The following is a 14,342-nucleotide window of genomic DNA, read 5'->3' on the forward strand; positions in this document are numbered from 1 at the left end:
TGTTAGTATTCTGACTGGGAAAAAAAAATTTCTTGCTAAAATGTAAAATACACAAAGGAGTATAAATAAGAGTCTTGCTTTTGTGTAGCTTTAAATGCAATCTGTCATCAGGTTTTTCTATGTAATCTGACAGCAGAATGAAGTAGCGACAGAGACCCTGATTCTGGCAATGTGTCACTTAGTTTACCTGGTGGTGCAGTTGTGAGACAATAACAATTTCCTCTGCTACAGATCTAGCAGAACTCAGAATAATGAGCCTATTGTAATCTGCCCACACCACCGATTGGCAGCTGTCTGTGTACATTGTATATTGACAGAAAGCTGCTAATTTGTGGTGGGGACATGGTTAAACAGAAAAAGTTGATCAGGAGTCACACGGCATCAAATCCTATAGTGATAATCTTCTGCTGATAAAACGCAGATTGTATTGAAACAGCAAAACACAGCCCAGTAAGTTATACATCACTGTAATGAGGGTCTCTGCCCCTACGTCATTCTGCCCCTGGATTTCATGGCAAAAACCTGCTGGCAGATTCCTTTAAAAACTCCTTCACGAACTATCATGTATAGGTACATCACAGGTTACCTCCCCCTGTTTAATGTGGGCTGCTGCGCTGAGCCCGCATGTTTTCCGGCACATGACCGCTGATTTCATCATTTGTCATGTGCCCCTAACAGCTGCAGGGGGAATCACGATCCACCTGTGGATGTTACCATGTTATGGTTCTGCAATGCCCTACACATGAGGAAAGAGACAAAGCGAATCAGAAAAACTGTACTACATTTCTAATTGGAGGTATTTGCTAATATTATTATTATTACACCTACTACATTTTGGGATTGGATCTTGAAGAAGGGAATACCCCTTTAAAGAGGACTTAAGTGCTTAGCCCCATAGGATGAAAAATTTATCTGCAGGCAATTGCTAACTATCTGCCTGTTCTGCCCTTCGACAATCTTTCCCGGCACAGAGCAGTCACAGGCCACAACTGATGTTGGTTGTCCCGCTTCCGGTAATATCACATCAACAAAGCAGTTCCTTCTCTTCCGCCCTGCTCTGTCGATCTGTCACTGCCGATGTCATGTTGATTGACTACCCGCTCCCTGCAAAATTAGGCTGAGCTGGCTGTCAATCAACATAATGTCGGTAGTGACTCCTTGTCAACAGAGCACAGATAAAGAGAAGGAACTGCTCTTTAAAAGTGTCATCACAAGGAAGAAGGATAGTTTCCACCAGGAGCATCTGAGCTTGGACATCCAGGTAAATAGATGGCTGGCAGATCTTACTGAGAGGGCGCACGTTCAGGATCTCCAAGAAACCCACTTGGGAGCATAGCAGCATGTAGAAGAAAAAACAGCGTCCATTCCAGGGTGTTACTGGGTCACCCTCCCAGGGCTGTGGGGTACTCGGTACCGGGCCGGTGTCAGGGGGGAATGTGTCACAGCAGCAGTGACCCGGTCCATAGCCCTGGGCGCCCAAATCAATGGTGGTTTGTGATATAGTTTATGTGATAGTTCGTGACGCCACCTGTGGTGTTTGGCAAGAAAGATGTTAAGCCAACGCTGCGTGCAGATCCTCTGGGGCTGATGGTGTGTTGCAGCATAGATCGTGTAGCTCCCCACAGGTGAAGCTGTAACCCCAGGGCAGTGTATAGGCGCAGGCGGTGTGAGGAATGTTGGTACCCAGATGTAGCGGTGCTGACGGTGTTCGCGCACAAATGAATGGAAGACACCAGGGCTTGCAGTTTCAAAGCTTTACTCACAGTTCGTGGTACACACTGGTGCCTGCCTCCGTGCCGTGTCCTCCAAGGTAGAGACTCAATCAACCTCCCGGGCAAGTCAGGATTCTCCTCTCCAACACTCCGCCAACATGTACCTCTCCTGAACGACTCCTCTATTGCGCCTTAAGGTGTGAAGAGCTCCAGTACCGTGGTACTCTTAAGCTCCTCCTGTCAGATGTTCCTAACAACTCTACTCGTATGGCAGACAGCTGTAGCCTCTCTCGGGGACTCCCTTCTCTGGAGTCCTGGCTCTCTATTCAGTTGCTGTTGTGCCCCAAGTCTTGGATGGGAGTAGTGCATTTACAGCCAACTACTCCACCGGTGTCTGTTGCAGGACCATAAGTGTCCATACAACCTCGGGAACCGGGCCCCGGCCTTGCGCTGAGAACCCATAGGCAGGGTTCCTCTTCCAACCCACAACGCCTCTCTGTTCTCCTACTCCTTCATTCCGCACTGTTCCTTCTCTCTCTTATGGAAGCTTAGGTTGCAGTTCTACGTCTTTCTCCTTCTGTTCCTTTCCCGTGCCAGCTGGCTCCGGTCACTGAGGCAGCTGCAGCACTCCTTCCTCCATCCCTTCCAGTGATCCCCACTCCTCCTGAGTGGCTTCCTTCCTCTCTCACCCTCTGTCAGACTGACCTCCAGACTGTTCTGTAATTCTAAACCTTCCCAACCTTTAATATATCTCAACTCCACCCACCTCCCAGCACATCTCGTGTTACGAAGCAAGGACCCACGAAAGGTGCTCTGCTACCCTCTAAGGCCTCTTTCACACTTCAGTTTTTTTTGCATCAGTTATAATCCGCCAAAAAGGCGGACAAGCGGATCCGTTCTCAACTGATGTGAACGGATGGCACAGGATCCGTTTTCAGACGGATCCTGAAAATGAAGAAATTTAAAGGAATCGCTGGCCGGGAAGGAGAGAGAGAGAGAGAGACCGTTTGGAAATTTTTGAGGATGGTGACGGACAGCAACTTTTGGCGGATCCTCACAAAAAACGGATGCAACGGACAGCAATCCGTCACAATCCGCCATTAATGCAAGTCAATGGGAAAAAAACGGATCCTCAAAAAAAATTTGAGGATCCGTTTTTTTTCAAAACCTGGCGGATTGTGACTGATTGTAAAAAACGGAAGTGTGAAAGAGGCCTAAGCATGGAGCCGCAATGTGGTCCTGCTGAACTATCCTGTGTGTGGGGTGCAGGTGTTGGAGTGTGGAAAGGAATTCCCAACTTACCTAGGTGGTGGGGCACTACACCTTAGGAGAAGGTGCAGTACCTCTGTGGCGACTGAGCCTCGGGCGCCACATTACGACGTTTCAACCCAATGTAGGTCTTTATCAAGTAAGTATAATATTTGATAAAGAACTACTGGGTCGAAACGTTGTTCATTTGATGGCGGAATAAACAGTAATTTTGGAACTGAACACCATGGAATGGACGCTTTTTTTCTTCTATATGCTGCTCTGAGCTTGCAGTCATCATCATAGTGTAGAACAGGTAAAAAAAAAAGGTAAGAAACTATCTGCCGATAAGTGCTTAGCCCAATAGCAAAAAAATAATCCCTTTAATAATCACATGTGCTGGACCTTATTCTTTGCACTAGTCAGTATGGGATCAAAGTTTCTGTAAAAAATAAAACATTTAATTAATATCATCAGAGGAACACATTGAAGCGTCAGAGCCCTTTTGTAAAACATGTTACAGATCCCCTCGTCTACAAATTGCCTTTTATAATCCTGCAAGTGTTATTGTAGAATCTTACAAGCGATTATGTTGCTGCCCCATGTGAGATGGAAATTTTGCTTAGGGTCAGCTGTGTTTCGTGACTCTTTGCACAGCATCGGGAGCGTGTTAGGTCTACAGTCTATTACTATTACACTTTTCGGTGCTTGTCAGGTTATGAATGCCGCGTTTCTGGATTGTAGCAGCATCTTAGCAATTTACTGCTGTGGATAAACTTACAACTTACCCGATGGGCAAAGTGTCAGTGATTTGCAGTGATCTATTATATCGGCCAGGTATAATGGCATGAACAGAGATGTACTGGACACTGAATAGTGCGTGCCTTGCAGTCATTGTCTAGCAGATCCTGTGTTACGTTGATGGGACACGTCGATAGTTTGTCTACACAGTATGGCATGCGGAAGATAGAGCAGAATGCTGCCAAACATTTACTTCTGGAATTTGCTGGCGGATCTTCAGTACTGAATCAATAATGGCATTATGTGGGAAATTACATTTTTTTTCCTTGCAAAGTAATAATCTGTTTGCTTTGCATGATAAAATACAGATATGCCTAAGCTGGAAACTATTCTCTTCCTAACCAGTATCTTTCGAATGGATATTGTTGTAGTGTTACCTATTAAAATGGTTTATTTTATAGGTATATATTTACTTGTTTATATAAATTTACAGCTTTTTGGTTTCTTCACATTTCACAGTTGTAGTTTAGACACACCACTATTCCACTAATATCTAGGGTGCAGCAGAAATGTCATTTTAAACGCAATTTCTGGGGTCTTGAGTTGGAAAGCTCACAAATCCTCTGCTGAGGTCATTGGGTGATCTAATCTTACATCAAAGTCCTTAGTACAATAGCTACGGTCGGATATTGATTACTGAAATCGCAGGTCTGTAAAGGGACTGTGGGTTAATTAAAGGGAATCTGTCACCCCCTGGACGATTTTTATCTACTACTATGGGTATACAGGTAATTGAATGGTTAAACCAGTATGCCTCGTAGCTGTGGTGTAGAAATTGATTTATAATCTTTTACATTAATGATTCCTTCCAGGGTCCGGGGCTTGCGGTGCCTGGAAGAAATCACTGCCTCCTTACTTCATTATACTATCATCCCCCTCCCATCAGCGTCATACTGACCTGGTCGGCACTGTAATCTCGCGCATGCATTGTGCGATCACGCAGTTACGCGAACACTATCCGCCCTTTTGTGGGCGGTGTTTGAATTGATCTTCTGCGCCTGTGCAGATGCCTGCGCACGCCTGGAAGAAATTATTAACACAAAAGATTATAAATAATTATTCAGTGTCTACACCACAGCTCTGAAGCATACAGGTAAGACTGGTTTAACCATTCAGTTACCTGTATGCCCATAGTAATGGATACAAATCATCCAGGGAGTGACTGATTCCCTTTAAGTGTGAGCACATTGCACATTAAATAATACATTATTTCTTCACCACACCCCCCCATGATAAATAAGAAATGTCCATCCTGGCCGCAAAGGTCCGTCTCCCCAAGCTTTGAATCTCAGGCTCACCTGGCTGAAATGTCGGGAATGACACCCGTCTAAGAGCACTTAGATGTTACAGCCCATCGTGTAGTGTCAATCATGTGAATAACGGACCTAATCTAATGTTGTTTCACTGATGTTATAATTTCGATATCACATTATTCAGCCTCCTGTGACCTGCATGTGTGGCGCCCCTGAGGGTTCAGTCGCCACAGAGGTACTGCACCTCCTCCTGAGGTGTGGTACCCCACCATCCAGGTAAGGTGGAGACACCTGACCACACTCCAACACCTGCACCCCACACCACAATGTAGTGTAGCAAATCACCTTCGGCGGCTCCCTGCTTGGAACACGAAACGTGCTGGGAGGTGGGTGGAGCTGAGTTTACATAAAAAGAGCGGGAAGAGTTGAGTCAGTTGTTCAGTCATTCATTCAGTGAGTGAGTGAGGATGTAGAAGGACAGAGAGAGAGACAGAGAAGATCCACGGGAGAGGGATGGAAGGAGGAAGTGCTGCAGCAGGCCACAGTGATCTGGGTCTGCTGGCACAGGAAAGAGACAGAGAAAGGAAGCTTGATTCTCCATTGGGAAGAAGGATTAGTACGGAACGTAAGGAGAATAGGAGGACTAAGGATCAGGGTTGGAAGAGAGAACCCTTCCCAAGTTCACAGCGCAAGGCCGGGGTCCGGTCCCGAGGTTGTATGGATACTAATGGTCCTGCAGCAGACACCAGAGGAATAGAAGTTGTCACTACTTTATTCCCACACAAGACTTGGGGGCACAACAGCAACGTCAGTGAGCTGGGACTAGGTAGTAAGGAGTCCCCGAAGCAGGCTACAGCTGTCTGTCGTACAAGTAGAGTTCATAGGAACATCTGACAGGAGGAACTCCAGTGTAACTCAGTACTGGGAGTACTTCATTCAAAGGCGCTATAAGAAGAGATGTTCAGAAAAGGCACATATGTTGGCGGAGTGTTGGAAAGGGGAACTTAATCTTGCCTGGAAGTTGGCTGAGCTCCTGACCCGGAGGACACGGCACGGATGCGGGCACCTGTACCTGCCATAGACTGTGAGTAAAGCTTTGGAACTACATGCCCTGGTGTCCTCCACTTATTCCTGCGCCCACCCGCCCAGCACTGCTACATCCCTTGCTCCCGACACTACACCAACTAAGTGTCACTTCACCTACTCTGCCCTGGGACTACAGCCCTGCCTGTGGAGGGCTATAACATCATTGCTGCGCCACACCATCTGTCCCAGAGGATCTGTCTGCAGCGTCGGCTTACATCTTCATTGCTGAACACCACAGGTGGCGTCACGAATCAGTCATAAACTTTCCCCTGTTTACAATTGGCGCCCAGGGCCACGGGCCGGGTCACAGCTGCTGTGACATCTCCCATTGAAGCTCATTGGACCCGGTACCGAGTACCCCACAGCCCTGGGAGGGCAACCCACATGCCCATATAGACTCCTTATTAGGGTCGTCCCTGCTGACAGATTCACTTTAATCCTTTTGCAATGTTGTAGCTACAAATTTGTGCCAAAATACTGAATGACCCTTTCCTCTGAAGCTTCATGTTCAGCTGAAGGAACTGAACACCGTCAGTAATACTCTGTTGAAGTGGAAACACCTGGCCACTAATGTATTCTGAGCTGGGTCATACTATATATATAGTGGGCTGCCATTACTTGTGATACACAGCTTCTGTATCTCATCGTATATAGAATACATCTAGACACTCTGTGCTGAAAAGCCCATGTTATTGCCATAGTGTCCTGGAGAGTCCTGCATTAAACACTATAGACGGCTCGGTTGGGTTCAGTGAAAAGTTTCCATATTTTTGAACTATTTATCATTGTGTTTGGGAAAGTGGAAAATGGTTTCAGGAAAGCAGTATTTCATGCAGCAAAGTAGGTGTGATTTCCCACATTCCAAAAATTATATGGTGACTGCTTTCCGCTTGTTTTTCCACATCAAACATTTATTAGGGAAGGTTACATTATGCAGATAGACGTGCTATAATCCAGCTAGAAAATAACCTTCGCATTCCCTTTACAGGTAGCAAACATATCACAGATGACTGATCGAAAGCCAACAGGATCCTGCTTTGTAGTAAATTTATAAATGGGATAAATAAGAAAACTTTCCTGCCGCTGCTCAGAAGTTTGATGTTAGACAGATGACATGTTTTGATAGAAATGTGCTCCTGGCTATTTTATGAAAATGTTGGTTATTGAGCCTATAAGGTAAGTGTAGTGTATAGGCAACTGGCAGAGAACAGACTTATACAATCTATAGAGACAAGCAACTGGATATCTAGTCCTCATGGACAATGGTTTATATATGACTTATTCCATCTAAGATGTCAGTCTCTCTGTTAACACCTTTGTCTCATAGAGAAGTGTCCCCAGTATATGTATGTCTCGAGAAGCCATACCTCGAGTATGTCCCACGTATCCTGTGCTGTAGCTGGGAGCTATGGGCTGTGTTACACAGATTACGCAGATTGGGCAGATGCCATGTTATCTGTCCAACACATGAATGTAATAACTATTATCAAATAACTATTATCACATCGGTAGTCTGCAGAATATTTATGCATTTGAGCTATGGCTGTGGAGTCGGTAAGCCAAACCACTGACTCCGACTCCTTAATTTCCATGACACTCAGACTCTGACTCCACCAAAATGGGCTCCGACTACACGACTCCGACTCCATGGCCCTGCCAGGACTGTGGAGTCGGTAAGCTAAACCTCCAACTCCTCAATTTCCATGACACCGACTATGACTCCACCAAAATGGGCTCTGACTCCCTCATGCCAGGGCTGTGGAGTTGGTAAGCCAAACCTCTGACTCCGACTTCTCAATTTCCATGACACTGACTCAGACTCCGACTCCACCAAAATGGGATCTGACCCCACGACTCCGACTCCACAGCCCTGCCAGAGCTGTGGAGTCAGTAAGCCAAACCTCATACTCCGACTCCTCAATTTCCATGACACCAAAATGGGCTCCGACTCCACAGTCCTGAGAAGTTTGTCCTCCAGAGCTTCTTTCGAGATTGCAGCTATATCAGCTATTGGAGCGTTCTTGTAACCCAGCTTTATACAAGTTCACAAAGTTTTTCCATGGTGTATCTTTAGTACTATATATACTGTGCTCCCAAAGTCCTGCTGCGGTATACACCAGACTTTGATGATGCTTGTATTTTTGATGGTTTCTACATTACTCTCGAATTTCTTTATTATATGAAGAGAATATTAGAAAAAAAGAGTTTTCTGGTGGTACAAGGAGCGCTGCCCAGAGTCCTCGGTGTCCAATCATGAGAGAATTTTTTTTTTGTGGTAGTTAAAAAATATGTATTTTTTTAAATTAAATTTTAAATATTTGCAATAAAATTTAAGATTATTTTTTAACTACTACAAAAAAAATGTTTCTCATGATTGGACAGTTAGGACTCTGGGCAGCGCTCCTTGTACCACCTCAAAACTCATTTTTTTCTACTCCTTGGTTTTGGACCCCAATGGGATCTTTGAGGTGGTTCAGCAGCTAACAGAACTCTCATCCAGTTTAACCAGTGATGTGCCTCAGCTGCACATCCTCCATAGGTGAGCACAGTTCTAATCTTTAATATCTCTCCTACCTTGTTGATCTGCACGAGGTGCACTTTTCTCCTTCTTCTTGATTATATGAAGACAGGGCAGTATATTATTTTATTGCATCGCACTGCTGAAAAGTTGGTCTTCCATTGTAAAATCATTGGGTCCTGTCTATATTTTTCAGCTACCTCATTTTGAAATGTGTGTATAGGGTCAAAATAAGATCAGTGGGGTCTGACACCCAGTTACCCCACCGATCAGTTGCTATCACTTCCAGCAGCGGCCGGTTGTAATCATGTAACGGAGCTAAAGGGCCGCGTCTCCTTACACTGTGTAGTTGCTGCTCCTGGGTGCTGCAGAACAGCTTCTATTTTAAAAGGAGCTGATCTGAAATACCCAGAAACAGCCAGTAAAATGTGTCAGGAGCTGTGATGCCAGACGCTCTTATACTAACATCCTATCTGTCGAATATGTGATCAATATAAAATTAGTGGACAATTTGTGAAATGGGAAAAATGGTGCAGCCGTTTGTGTTTCCTTAGCGCACTGATGTCCATTATGTGATGGATTTTGCATCTATTATAGTTTTTTTTGTAGCAAAAATCCTGGAAACGACAACAGATACAGTGGGGAAAAAAAGTATTTAGTCAGTCAGCAATAGTGCAAGTTCCACCACTTAAAAAGATGAGAGGCGTCTGTAATTTACATCATAGGTAGACCTCAACTATGGGAGACAAACTGAGAAAAAAAAATCCAGAAAATCACATTGTCTGTTTTTGTTTCATTTTACTTGCATATTATGGTGGAAAATAAGTATTTGGTCAGAAACAAAATTTCATCTCAATACTTTGTGATATATCCTTTGTTGGCAATGACAGAGGTCAAACGTTTTCTGTAAGTCTTCACAAGGTTGCCACACACTGTTGTTGGTATGTTGGCCCATTCCTCCATGCAGATCTCCTCTAGAGCAGTGATGTTTTTGGCTTTTCGCTTGGCAACACGGACTTTCAACTCCCTCCAAAGGTTTTCTATAGGGTTGAGATCTGGAGACTGGCTAGGCCACTCCAGGACCTTGAAATGCTTCTTACGAAGCCACTCCTCCGTTGCCCTGGCGGTGTGCTTTGGATCATTGTCATGTTGAAAGACCCAGCCACGTTTCATCTTCAATGCCCTTGCTGATGGAAGGAGGTTTGCACTCAAAATCTCACGATACATGGCCCCATTCATTCTTTCATGTACCCGGATCAGTCGTCCTAGCCCCTTTGCAGAGAAACAGCTCCAAAGCATGATGTTTCCACCACCATGCTTTACAGTAGGTATGGTGTTTGATGGATGCAACTCAGTATTCTTTTTCCTCCAAACACGACAAGTTGTGTTTCTACCAAACAGTTCCAGTTTGGTTTCATCAGACCATAGGACATTCTCCCAAAACTCCTCTGGATCATCCAAATGCTCTCTAGCAAACTTCAGACGGGCCCGGACATGTACAGGCTTAAGCAGTGGGACACGTCTGGCACTGCAGGATCTGAGTCCATGGTGGCGTAGTGTGTTACTTATGGTAGGCCTTGTTACATTGGTCCCAGCTCTCTGCAGTTCATTCACTAGGTCCCCCCGCGTGGTTCTGGGATTTTTGCTCACCGTTCTTGTGATCATTCTGACCCCACGGGGTGGGATTTTGCGTGGAGCACCAGATCGAGGGAGATTATCAGTGGTCTTGTATGTCTTCCATTTTCTAATTATTGCTCCCACAGTTGATTTCTTCACTCCAAGCTGGTTGGCTATTGCAGATTCAGTCTTCCCAGCCTGGTGCAGGGCTACAATTTTGTTTCTGGTGTCCTTTGACAGCTCTTTGGTCTTCACCATAGTGGAGTTTGGAGTCAGACTGTTTGAGGGTGTGCACAGGTGTCTTTTTATACTGATAACAAGTTTAAACAGGTGCCATTACTACAGGTAATGAGTGGAGGAAAGAGGAGACTCTTAAAGAAGAAGTTACAGGTCTGTGAGAGCCAGAAATCTTGATTGCTTGTTTCTGACCAAATACTTATTTTCCACCATAATATGCAAATAAAATGAAACAAAAACAGACAATGTGATTTTCTGGATTTTTTTTTCTCAGTTTGTCTCCCATAGTTGAGGTCTACCTATGATGTAAATTAGGGTGGTTTCACATTAGCGCTTTTTAAGCGCACGCACGGCCGGGGGTAGCTCCGCCCCCGAGCCGGCTCTCTGCCCGGCGTGCCCGCCCCTTGCTTGTAGCGCCGCCTCCTAGCGCACAGCGGCGCCTGCGATCGGCGCACCCTATCTTTAGCATAGGGTGCGCAGATCGTGCGCAGGCCGTGCGCTAGTTGCGCTTTGACCTGCGCTGCGCACTTTTGACGGTGCGCCGTGCGCGCCAAAATCCGAAAAGTTTGATTTTGGCGCGCACGGCGCACCGTCAAAAGTGCGCAGCGCAGGTCAAAGTGCAACTAGCGCACGGCCTGCGCACGATCTGCGCACCCTATGCTAAAGATAGGGTGCGCCGATCGCAGGCGCCGCTGTGCGCTAGGAGGCGGCGCTACAAGCAAGGGGCGGGCACGCCGGGCAGAGAGCCGGCTCGGGGGCGGAGCTACCCCCGGCCGTGCGTGCGCTTAAAAAGCGCTAATGTGAAACCACCCTTACAGACGCCTCTCATCTTTTTAACTGGTGGAACTTGCACTATTGCTGACTGACTAAATACTTTTTTGCCCCACTGTATATGACCTCCATTATACAGGGAAAATCACAGTTATTATCACTAGTAATATAAGGCTGTCACAATTTTGTGTATAGTTTTTTTTTTTTGTCTTTTTAGAACCATGGCCACATTAGACAAGGCACAGTGTCTGACGCCCCTGATTCTCCCGAACACCTTGCTTCTTTTTCCTCAGTACAGGTTGGCATCTTGGACATTTTGCTTTTCCATAGAAAAACAATGGGTCAGTAAATGAACAACTGAACAAACCTTTTCTAATGCCACATCCATACTATTGGCAGTGAAATCTTCCTTGTCAATCTGCCAGTATTAATAAATACCACAGGCATGAGATCCGCGTTCCCTGTGAGAGGAAAGAGACAAGTCAACATCTACCGTACTTTACAGTTTTATAGTATTTCCTTGGCATTCATTTTTTTATTTTATACTTTACCATTTTACATCTATTGTGTTACATATATTGACATTGATATAATGTACAGCAGCTGTAAAACAGGTCATTAGCATCAGAAAATGCAGCAAAAAAAATCAGTAATTTTAATTTAATTGAAACACTCAATAACCGCTACAGGAATAGTCAATAATAGAGCTGCTTTAAGAGAAAAATGTGGCAGAACTTTTTGTTAGAACCTCAGACATCCCCTTAAACACATTTTTTCATAGTAACAAAATCTTCTAGATCCTCGTCTCATCCTTCAGTGTTGATCCAGATGCCGAAAAAAAACAGCCAAGTATGGCAAAATCCAAAAACGGATATCGAAATTTGCAGTGGTGAAATTGTAAAAATGGGCCAAAAATTATCAAATGTTTATCATTTTCAGCCATACTCATATGAGGCGCTAAGTACTATGGGCGTGACAGAGCACTTGAAGGGGTTGTCTAGTCTTTTGATAAAAATTTAAGTCGCTCTATGTGCGTGCGCTGTCAGGATTCTCCAGTGTTGCCATTTAGAATGAGCGGTCACGTGACTGCAAGTATGCAGTTTGCATTAAATGCGGTCACATACCAACTAGACGTTCTCAGACTCCCAGAAGACAGATGAATAAAGCAAAGCAGGACATGTCTAGTCGCAGTGCGAGGCTGGAAGTATGTAAATCGCATACTTGCAGTCACATGATTGTCCACCACTGCTGTCAACACCGTAGAATCCTGACAGAGTGCGGAGCGCACGCTGTTCCAATGAAAGAACTGGACAACCCCTGTAGCAAGCTTCTGCTTTCCTAGGTTGTTTTCCCGCCGAGCATCAGGAAGCTATATTCCTCTATCAGGACCCAGAATCGGACATTCCATGGTTTGCATTTAGATCGGAAGTAGTCATATTTCAAAGTGGCAACAGGACCACTGGGTCCTATGATTGGCTAGCTGCACATTCATGGGATTATTACTGAAAGGTTCCCTTTAAGTTGCCTAAATTGCTATCAATGTAAATGTGCAATAAACTGTTTAATATATCTTTTATACAGTATTACACAGGGCTGTGGAGTCGGTAAGCCAAACCTCTAACTCCTCAGTTTTCCATGACTCCGACTCCACCAAAATGGGCTCCAACTCCACAGTCCTGGTATTACATAAGAACTGTCTTTTTGCCATATATATGTATTTTTTTTCTTTTTACCTGGTGATAAATGCCACTGTTCTCTTGAATCTCTTTTTCTATTCCTGAGTTATGCCTCCTTTTATACAAGTCAGCGTGGGTCTCAACTCTTTTTTTTATGGGAGTCTTCTTGCGCACCATGCTCAGTTGGCTAAAGAGACTAGATTTGTATAGAGGGAAGAGGTGACCCCAAATCTAAGGAACAGAGAGGCGCAGGAGCAAAAAATAAACAATGCTGGATTTGGGAGAACATGTCAAAGCCTTGTTAAAAAAAAAAGGCAATAACACATTTATGGCAAGTGACAGATCCTTTTTTAAAAAAATATGTAATTCTGACTTCACCCATGACGTTTCAATACTAGCAGTTCAAAGTATATATATATAGGGTCACACCAGCATACTTTCTCCCGTCTGATAATACGGTCAGCATGGAGTGATCCGATTTTCTTAGATGAGGAGAAGATGGGGAAAAAAACATTTCTCCATTCTGTCAGTTCATGAATATCTGACCACACTCAGATCTTTTCTGTCATTTGAGTACAGTCCGATGTTTTCCGTGGGCTCATTGACTTGCATGTCTGAGTGCGATCGAATAATCAGATCTGACTCAAAAATCCTGCAGTTTTTCTTCAGACCAAATCAGACATGTGCACGGCCTCCTAGAATAACATTGGTCCAAATGCAATCCAATGTTTTGTCGGATGGTACTATGACCTAAAATACTGTCATGTGCCTGAGCCCCACGACACAATTATTTTATTATTCTCTGAATTGACAGTTTATAGATTTGATCAGTCCTTTTATAGAAAAAGGAACCTCGTTTTTGATACATTGGGTGGAGTAATTTTCACATTCTCATCTGCTCCTGAGCTACTTTCACATCAGCATTGTCTGATGCACAAACCTGCTCCCAAGTTTGCACCGCACATTGCGTACGTCTATGCCTTTCCATGATCTCATTAGCTGTAGCAGCAGCCGCCTGGCACTGGTTGCTCCATTTCAGTTTGTTTTTCATTAGCTATAAGAACCTTTGAGTGGTAACTGTATCAAGTATTTTATCATGTATTATGGGAGGGCAGAACTTTCATTCCACATACATGAGATGCATTTATTAAACAAGGGAATCTGCACATTGTCCTCTGGGCATAAAATTATTTGTTACTATCGCAAAGGATTAAATCCTTGTCTGTACAGTCAAGATGAACTATTTGTTAGGTAGCTCGATGGAGGGCTTTACGGCAAAACGTCACCAAGTGCAAAACTATAAATGGTAGTAGCAACCTTTGTCGCCACTAGGCAGCGCTGTTTTATTGAGGCATGTTTTCCTTTAGTGCATCTGGGATTTGATGTTCTAAACATGTTCATCTCAAAACCATCACATAGACAT

At 44.5% G+C, this 14,342-nt stretch overlaps 1 protein-coding gene across 3 annotated transcripts in view; it reads left to right on the forward strand.

Annotated features, from left to right (window-relative positions):
* The window catches only part of ITGB8 (integrin subunit beta 8), a 208,234-nt gene that overhangs the window by 43,314 nt on the left and 150,578 nt on the right, over positions 1–14,342 (forward strand). The window lies entirely within an intron of this gene.

This window comes from Dendrobates tinctorius, unplaced genomic scaffold, assembly GCF_039654945.1.
Source record: "Dendrobates tinctorius isolate UK_male_01 unplaced genomic scaffold, ASM3965494v1 ptg000070l, whole genome shotgun sequence".
Classification (NCBI taxonomy): domain Eukaryota; kingdom Metazoa; phylum Chordata; class Amphibia; order Anura; family Dendrobatidae; genus Dendrobates; species Dendrobates tinctorius.